We start from the raw sequence: 10083 nt of genomic DNA, 5'->3' as shown, positions 1-10083 counted from the left end.
AAGTTTAAAAGAACAGCATTTATATAAATCTTATGTATCATAATAAAAGTCTTTACTATAAATTTTGACTAATTGAATGCGTCCGAATAAAAGTATTAATTTCTTCTCTCTCTCTCTCTCTCTCTCTCTCTCGGAGTCTTTGTTTCCACAAAAAAATTAAGCAGCACAATTGTTTTCAACATTGATAAAAAATAAATGTTTCTTGAGCAGCAAATCAGCATATTAGAATGGTTTCTGAAGGATTGTGTGACACTGAAGACTGGAGTAATGATTCCTGTATATTTACAGGTATAAATTACATTTTAAAATATATTTACAACAGTTCATCAAATTGTAATATTTCACAAAATATTTCACTGTACAACAAGTTCTTTAATCTCACTGTTGGGTTTATTAATACTTGGTACAAAATCAGTCAGTGATCAAGGCTGAATTGTCATGTTATTTGAAAAAAAGAAAATCTTTCTAATAATTATAATAGGCTACTTTATAATACTAATACCTTTCATATTAACACAATACATTTGGCCGTATAGGCATATATTAATGCTGCTGAGCTGGCATCTGCAAGCCCTTTCACACCAGATACATTTTTCCTGTTTATACAGTTTCAGAGATATTTTAGCTGTTTTGAAAAGAAAAGAAAAACAAAAACATGTATTTAAATGATCATTAAGCTCCACTGTTAGATATGAATAGCATAGCTACTGTTAGTATATCACCAAATGCATTGGAAACAGTGACAATAATGACAGTACTGTATGTTAAGCAGTCATGTTTTATGTGGATACTGTGAAACATGTTGTTAGATCTCGGGGTAAGAATAATCCTGTTAACACATGACACTGTAATGCTTGATTGGCCCTTTAATTTAAAAGCATGGAACAATTGGACAACAACATAGCCTCACCTCAATCTTTTTCAGTGTGGAAACTCAGAGTTGGGTTTTTAGCTAAGCTTTTCGTTTATTTTATCATACTGATCACTGGGGCAGGTAAAAACAAATGTAGCCAACTATTTTGATTTGATTATTTATTGTCAATGCTGTTGTTGTTATTAATGATATTTGCTGAAAAACCTCTTGTCTCAGGTTCTAACTTTAACAGAAACTGCACTTGTAAAATAATAACAAAAGGTTTATTACTATCTTGAGGTCTTCTGCGATATTTATTGTCATGCATTGTGAGTAGTAGTAAGGTAAATTTATACTCTTATTTGTTCAGTGAAACTCATAATCAAGCTTAGGTCAGTGATCAGCAGCAGCTGCTGCATTGGTATGCAGTGCAAATGACCGACACTATCTCACGACCAATTCGTATGAATTCGAATGAATGAGTATGAGGTGGCTAATTTGTACGACCTCACTCGTATGAATTCGTACGATTTGTCTAAACCCCAGTGATGGGTAGATTAGGGGCGGGGTCAGGGGTAAGTCATTCGTGCGAATTCATACGAATTGGGCAAATCGTAAAATATGTACAATTTAGCAAAAATAAAAGTGAGATTGTATGAATTTGTATGAATGAAGCCATATCGTAAAATACGTAGCCTACGAATTGCCGTGATATCAGGTTGATATGACTTCTACCCCGAACAATTCAAAGTGTCCTGGCTGAGAGACAGTAAATAGATGACCAATGATGTAACTTCCACTGAGGAGATGGCTGATGGAGACTGATACTACCAGATCCACTATCTTGAATATACTCCCAAATCTGGAGAGAAGATCTCCTGTGTGGTGGAGCATGGCAGCTTCAATAAACCCACGATCATCGACTGGGATAAAAGTGTCTAATTTAGTTAAAAGCTTCTACCAGTCTTAGTTTAGATTTAAAAAATTGAAGTCAATATAATATGCACACACCTGAACTGACATTACCCACTTTTAAATGTTATGGTAGTACTCCACACAGACCCTTCTATCTCTGAGTCTGAAAGGAGTAAAATCACCATTGGGGCATCTGGTCTGGTGCTGGGAATCATCATAGCAGCTGCTGGACTCATTTACTATAAGAGGAAATCAGCATGTCAGTGAAGATATGAGCGAATATATTAGTAGTGTATGGTTATTATGACAATCAATTCCTCTTTTGTTTCGACAGGAATGATTCTGGTATCACATCAACAATGTCTATAACACTTTCTGTTAACTGACATATCATTAGTTTTTCTGAATTGCTAAAACACATTTCTTTAAATACTTGAAGTAATGACTTGCAGTAGTAAGCTGAATAAATTGTATAAAGTCTGCTTCAATCTATCCAATGGAGGCATTCGATCAGCGGGGGAAGGTCTCTGCACGTTACTGTCCTTCCTCGTGGCAAAGTAATTTGATTAAATGAAAAACATTTTTTCATACATATTACCTCTGTAATGTTGCTGAGGAAGAAAGACGAAGACGAGGATCTAAACGCAGGGTGATTTAATGAAGTAACACAAAACAGAGAACACCGAACTCAAAGAACAAAAGAACAAAACCTTGGGAATCACAAAGAGATACAACCATTACACATACAACAACTGACAAAGTAACAGGTGAAACACAAGGGCCATAAATACACAGGGACCAACAAGCTAAACAAGATAACAAGGGGGTGTGGCTAACTAGAAACACCTGGGAAGACTAATAAACTAGAAAACTACAAAACATGGCACAGAACAGGAAATAAATCCACACAAGACAGGAATCATGACAACCTCGTTATTTCATCTGACTCCATAAATGAAAAGGTATTAATGATATCTGTGCATCATTAAATGTGAGCGAATTTTTGACTATTCTTTTAAACTTTTTACTGAAAATAAGTTAGTCAGTTAGAATAAAATCAAATGCTTACAATTTATTATGTTAGGTAAATGTATCATGGCAATTTCATAATCAGTTAAAAAAAATAGATACAAAACATCAAATGCTCTGGAATAAAGAGAGAAGATGCTACCACAGAAACCGAAAATTCTCGGGCCAGCAGCATTTGTCCAAATTTCAATCTTAACCATTGTATTTCAACAGAAACGATCTGAAAACAGGGCTTTAAGTGTAAAATACCGAACTTGTCCTTTAACGATCTGAAACGCAAGTGTCAAGCGCAAAGACTAGTAGTAGTAGTAGCCATATTTTGATTAAATCATTCAATTGTGCTCTGATTTCAGACAGGGTTCTCAAGTCTCACGGATTGGCCGTGAGACACACGCAATTCAACCGGTTCACACGCTCACACGCCACACCGTGTATTTCTCACGCTGAAAAGACAATGCCAACCAAGTTGTCCTGCAAGCTTTATATATAACGTTGTAGGCGCAGGCACACAAAGTGAAGTTTCCTGCCGCCAGCACGTATCTCGGCCAGATTGCGTTAGATGCGCGAACACACGGATGTTGACGGAACATTCTCGGCCACCGTTCGTTATTAGGTAACCAACAACATCGCGCGAACACACTTCGTGATGGAGAAGGTAAGTTGGATGAAAGCTCGTCTTTAGGCTAGAACATGTAATATTTAGCCCATCGTATACATTATTATTGATGCAGTCAAAAACTCTACAACTAGGCTACTTTGCAACCAGGCCAGAAGCTTTGGCTCAGTTCGGCTAGCTTACGTTATCTGAAACTAAGGGAAATGTTAGTGGGTATGGGAATGAATGAAGATGTATTTCTTAATTTTATTTTAAATGATATATTATACTGTATTAATAGTCTTTCTAGTTACATTAAGAGACGATGGGGAGAGACGCCACGCTTTTGGTCCAAGGCCAATCGCAAGCAAAGGAAGGAGATGGTGGTAGCAGAGGTGACGAGGATGGAGGAAGACCGCTACAAAATCAAGGCCGTGTCGCAGGGTCGACAAGGAAGCTGGACAACCTGGGAGGGAATCATGAACCGGAACATCAGTTGGTCAGACGTGTGGAAGATCCCACAGGCAAGACTTAGCTTCCTCATTCGTTCAACCTACGACACGCTTCCCTGCCCTCGGAACCTCCACCAGTGGTTTGGGAATGAAGAATCCTGTGCACTCTGCAATGCCCCCAACGCAAGTCTCCAGCACATCTTGTCAGGCTGCAAGATCGCTCTCTCACAGGGACGCTACAGATGGCGCCACGATCAGGTCCTGAGAAAGCTAGCCGAAGTACTGGAGGAGTGTCGACAGGGTAGCAAACAACTACCATCAGCAGAGGACCCCACCATCTTTGTGTCGGAAGGAGGGGTAAGGAGAAGCACTAGATCAAGAGAATCAGCAAGGCCCTTCTCCCCCAACCAGGAGTGGAGCATGAGGGTTGACCTGGACAGGCAGCTCCGGTTCCCCACGGAGATAACCACCACATCTCTCCGGCCAGACATAGTGGTGTGGTCAACCAAGGCAAGATCGATTTACCTCATTGAGCTCACTGTACCACTGGAGGAGGGGATTGAGGCCGCCTTCGAACGGAAGAAGGCGAAGTACTCAGAGCTCGCTGCTGAGTGCCGGGAGGCTGGCTGGAAGACTACCATCTACCCAGTGGAGGTCGGATGCAGAGGTTTCCTCGGGTTGTCAACCATACGCCTCTTGAGGGAAGCAGGAGTGACCGGAGGGAGGCTAAGGAGGGCAACAAAGGATCTGGCAGAGGAGGCAGAGAAAGGTAGCTTTTGGCTCTGGCTGAGGAGGAAAGATAGGTGTTGGGGGAAGAACATCTAACCCCAGACAACAGCTGCAGGGAGAACAGCTATCAGCTGCAGGGGGTGACAGGGAGACGTCCCTGTCACTGCTCCGCCACCAGGAGACGTTCCAGAATTAAAGGAGCGAAACGTTGGTGAATGGTGGTTTCTGGCTGATGACCCTGCAGCTGACCCATGGGCACTGGAGGAGGTGCGACAGGCAGCAATGCCCAGCAGGTGGTAACATCTTCCTGTGCAATTACAGGCTACATGTATTAAAGCAGAGTGCTCTAGGTAATATTTTATATCCTGTCAAAACATACATTAATCATTGCCATTGCATTTTCAAAGATGTCAGGGAAAAAGCAAAAATGTATTTTACCATTTGAGATAATAATTAGCATTGTACCAGAGTTTTTATATATAAGTTCAAGAAAATTATAATATTATTCATGACTCAAAAATGTATATAAAAAAAAAATAAAAAAAGATATAATAAAATATATACTACAACAAACATAAAAAAAAAAAGTATGTTTAAACTAGTGCTGTCAAATTGATTAATCGCATCTAACATAAAAGTTTGTTTATATAATATGTTTTAATATATTTGTTTTTCCAAACTGTTTGGAGCAATTTGTTATATTTTTGTAATTTTTGTATATTTGTAATTTGAAATATAGCCTAAAATTAAAGAGTATATTTTTGATGTGATGAATTGCGCTGTCATTTATCAGATTTACCAATTGTTATAATTTCAATTTGTGCTGGTTAATTATGAACAATGGGTAAAATTGGGGGGCGGGGACTGGCGGGGGCGGGGCTCCATTAGGGCTCCTCCCCTAACCGCATGTGATCTCACCCTTTTGATAAAACTTGAGAACCCTGTTTCAGAGTTACAATTAGAATTTACAAAGCGAAGTACCTCATATCCCACCAAAGGTGTAATTCTCGTTTCCCACTCTTTACTATGCAACTAATGCCACTTTGGCATGATACAGCTACAAGTTCAAAAGTTGGTCCTTTATAGTGCTAAAACTCTACAGAGCCCCTAAAGGGACTGGAAAAAAAATTGGTGGAAAAGGTGGTGGAAAAAAATTTGGGATGGGAGAAAATTTTATTTATTTATTTATTTATTTATTTATTTATTTATTTATTTATTTATTTCCCCCGAGATATATAAATAAAATAATAATAAATAAATAAATAATAAATATATATTTAGTTCCCCCGAGAAACTTTGAGTTCCCTCGCAAAACTACCCTCGCAAATATTTTATATTAGGCCTATATTCTGACAGATTCAAACTTCCTGGATCAATATATTCGTGAGCTAAACATTGTTAAAACACAAATGACACCTATTTATAATCATAGTACGTAGACAACAAGTTACAACCCAAATTTCCTCAAAACAAGCTTTATAAAATAGGTCTCTGAGTAGGTGGCTGAGAAGCAGTGTTGCCAGATGTACGATAATTATCGTATTTGTACGATAAATTTGACCTCTGTACGATGTACGATCAATAATGAAAAAAATCCCATAATGTACGATAATTTCTGAGTTTTCAGTCGTTCGTCCAAACACACATCCTACCGCTTCTCTCTCTGACCCCGAATCATTTCGCAGGCTCGCCTGCCTGCACGCAAGCACACACACACACACACACACACACACACACACACACACACCAACCACACGGTGTCGACCGCACGTCAACAACACTACACTACAGTTTTGCCGAAGAAGACAGTTCAGTTTAGATCAGTTCCATGACGGCATCCAATCTGTACCGTAAAAGGATTCCCCAACCAACAACATCTGCCAACACAGCACAAGTGGATGTGGCATCCGATGATGACAGCGACTTAGAGACGGAATTTGAATCTTTCTAGTGTTAATTGTGCACTTTTTTCTCTCTGTCTCATAGTTTAATTATGGTCTAGTTCAAAATGTGGACTGTCGGCATATCTTTTGCACTTTGGCAAAAAAAAAAGTTAAGTAGCCAGACTTCCTCCAGTTAGTGTGAGCGTATTACACAGCTTGTTTAAATTGGCTGTAAAATTATTTGGAAAATAAAATTGTTGGAAAATAGCTATATTTTATGTGTTTGGTTCGTGTACGATAATTTTTCTCAAAAAACGATAATTTTGAGGTTTTGGTACGATACTTCGACATTTCTAATCTGGCAACACTGCTGAGAAGTCCGAATAGGGACCGTCTGCAAAGTGCAGAAAACAGGAAGTGTTTGTCCGAACTCACAACAGTTTTTGCATGGGCGTAGGTTTAGGGGGGGACGCTAGGTACTAGTCCCAATCAATATTTTGAGATGACAAATTTGTCCCCACCAATATTTAGCAAGCTCCTTTGAACTGCTATTTGGATCTTTGCGCTGCTATTTGGATCGATTCCAACGGCCAAAACAACGACAGTACAAGAAACGCCGTAATTTGATTGGCGGCGGTGTATCTGACAGGCTACACGCGCGGGCCGGGACTACTTTTGTGCTTGCACTGGCAGCGAGCGGGTGGTGTGTGTGTGTGTGTGTGTGTGTGTGTGTGTGTGTGCGCGCGCGCGTCGACGACGCCGACGGTAAGTTACCAGGGCTGTCTCTCTGCCACATACAAAGGCCAGAGTAAAACATTTTAATATTCCGTTTTTTGCCACTTTTTGTACTTTGTAGATAGATCAGCTATGCCACCCAAGAAGAAGAAAGGGGACATACGAAGCTTTTTCATAAAGCAGAGTGTAAGTAGGCAAAATAACTAGCCACACAAATAAACTAGCAGTAGTAGTGACTGACCAGGCTTTCAAATGCAGATTCTACTGTGGAAAATAGTATTGATTGGTGATAGTATGTGTTACCATGTTGTTACAGTTAAACCTAGCAGCAGCAATCTTTCAACTAAGGTTAAGAGTATTGATTAGGCTGTGCAGCACTGATAGACTCATAGAAGTCACGCTATCATGATAGAATGCTACGTTAGCAAGTCACTGAATGTTAATTAGCTGACCTTAACTTAGAATCTTGCAGTCAACATAAACAGTGGATCTGAGACATTTTTCGTTTCTACATTATATTTATGTAATGTATTTGTGAGTGAGTGTAGCCTAAGAATTTAATATTTAAGAATAGAATATATCAATAGAATTTGATATAGAATAGTAGATACAATTTTAGTATTAATGGAATACTGTAATCATGGATAATAATAATAATAATAGATAATAATAATGGATTTGTTGTGTTGAATGCATACTATGATACGCGTGTATTTTATTCATTTGTTCATTATTTAATTACATATAGAAAACTCATTCCAGGGGGAGGGGGAGGGGGAGGGGGAGGGGGATGTCCCCACCAAAGCTGAGGCCAAACCTACGCCCTTGAGTTTTTGCAAGGGAACACAAATATCTTCGCAGTGCCTGCTTCTCCAGTCCAAAGGCAGTTCAAAAGAAGCTTAATTGGGCGGGAATGCCTAATGCTTATTAGGGGAACGTTTGGTTCTCTTTTTAAAAAAGTCTGCAGCAAGGATCAGTCTTGGTCTGGCCTTGAATACATAAATAAATGTGGTAATGGTTACTCTTCTCGCGCTTCATTAAGGACCTGATGCTCTGTTCTGTTTCCATGATGTGGTTTGTTTCTCCTAATGGACTCATAAGTTTAGTTTATGAATTCTGACCTGTAAAGATGCAAATACCTTGTGCACCTACAGAGGCTGTTTTTTGGATTATTTCCTGGATGACTAAGGATAATGCTTTTTAACTTTTATGTTAATCTGTTTTGAGAAGTGTTTATTTTGGATAATCAAAAGACTGTGATGTGATGACACTAACCTGTGATTACTTACCAGTGTTGAATTCTGTTCATCGCCAGAAAGTCTGTGAGAATACCAACCGGTGAATAGGCCTAATAGTCTGTCCTGAGTTCTGTCCATCGCTGAAAAGACTGTGCTTACATTTATCTGTAAACTTACTATTCTGTATTTTACATGTGATATTTTTGTCCCTGCTTATCTCAGGCATTGCCTGTTTAATTGTGTTTTCTTGAATAAACTCCTGCAACTGGCATCTCCTCTCTCATCTCAGAGTAACATTACATTAAAGTGATAGTTGTGAAAATAAAAATTATTTCTTCACTTTGTGACAATCCAAACCTGTCTGAATGACCCAAAAGCAGATCTGCATAAGGCAACAAGCCCAATCACTGTTCACTTTTATTGCATGAATCTCAAGCAGAAAGAAAATCTGTGTAAATCATTTATGTATCCATTCTTTCCGTAAACGGTCTTATTCAATTCAATGCAACAATTTACATAAAAATAAATGTGTTTCATTAATCAGGCCTTGTGAAAGTGAATAGATGTATTCTATTGTGCTCCAAAAATGTCTAAGAAGTATTATATGGGTCCACATAACTCATGTGTTATATTGCTGTGTTAAGAGTCTTCTGAAGCCATATAATAGCTTTTTTAATAAATAAATAAATAAAAATACTACAATTCAAGTTTTTCATCATTAATCTCCTTTGCAGAGAATAAACATCTTATATTCAAACAGGTCACAATCCAAATGATATGATAAGCAAGATTTTCATGGAATAACTCTCTGTTCTTCACACAGCTATTTTATTGCTTTTGAAGTTTTATCTGAATTTTGAAGTTTTATCACTTCCATTTACATTCACTTTTGATGAGTGTACAAGAGCCAAAGCTCATTTAGATCTCAACCCTTATTTCTAAAACTCACCACATTATATCACCAACCTTGTCTAACATTATCAATGAATAGGCTATCTCATAAACAAAAAAAAAAACAAAAAAAGAAAAGAAAAGATATACAGAGGGTATAGGTAAAGAGGACAAAATGATAAAAAACACAATTCCAACATAAAATTTCACACAGAAAAGGTCCTTCCAGAAATAAAGTACTGTTGCATGTGGTGCTGGTTCTGTAATACATTGTTTAAATTTAAATTTAAATTAATTTAATTAATAATTTAACATAAACTTATTTCATAAATCTACTGGTTGTTCTGGGGGAAAAAAAGATCAAGCTTATAATAGCCATACACAACACAACAATATATATATATGATTAATTTTTTTTTTTAACAAAATGTAGTCTCAAACATGACCACGGGATGTCACTGTCCTTCCACAACCAAAGCACAGGCTGACTTAATGACAGATTTGGTGATTTAACTTTTGGCGGTTTTTACTTTTACGATTTCACACTGTTACACTACAAATGTTATCATGCAATATGATATAACACAAGCATATTTAATCCCTTTGTGGTCGTACACACACTGCGTTGAGCAGTTAATCGCATGACTCAATGCCTGTCTGTGTTTAATTCACTGGTAGCAGTAAATCCCGTCGCTCGTGCTCTGGACTGATGAGGATCTAAAGCTCGCGATGGGTGACGCGCGGGCAGATGATTGTGGTGTCT

At 38.2% G+C, this 10083-nt stretch overlaps 1 long non-coding RNA gene across 1 annotated transcript; it reads right to left on the bottom strand.

Annotated features, from left to right (window-relative positions):
* Nucleotides 1–252: 252 nt before the first annotated feature.
* Nucleotides 253–6078, bottom strand: LOC309513212. The gene is made up of 3 exons (XR_014211372.1): nt 5514–6078; nt 2698–3140; nt 253–2366 (listed from the first exon to the last, which is right to left on the bottom strand). It is a non-coding gene; the product is annotated as an uncharacterized lncRNA (long non-coding RNA).
* Nucleotides 6079–10083: the final 4005 nt, after the last annotated feature.

The sequence above is a fragment of the Leuciscus leuciscus genome (genome assembly GCF_965113295.1).
Source record: "Leuciscus leuciscus genome assembly, chromosome: 13".
NCBI lineage: Eukaryota > Metazoa > Chordata > Actinopteri > Cypriniformes > Leuciscidae > Leuciscus > Leuciscus leuciscus.
This window is presented reverse-complemented; position numbering and strand designations above follow the sequence as displayed.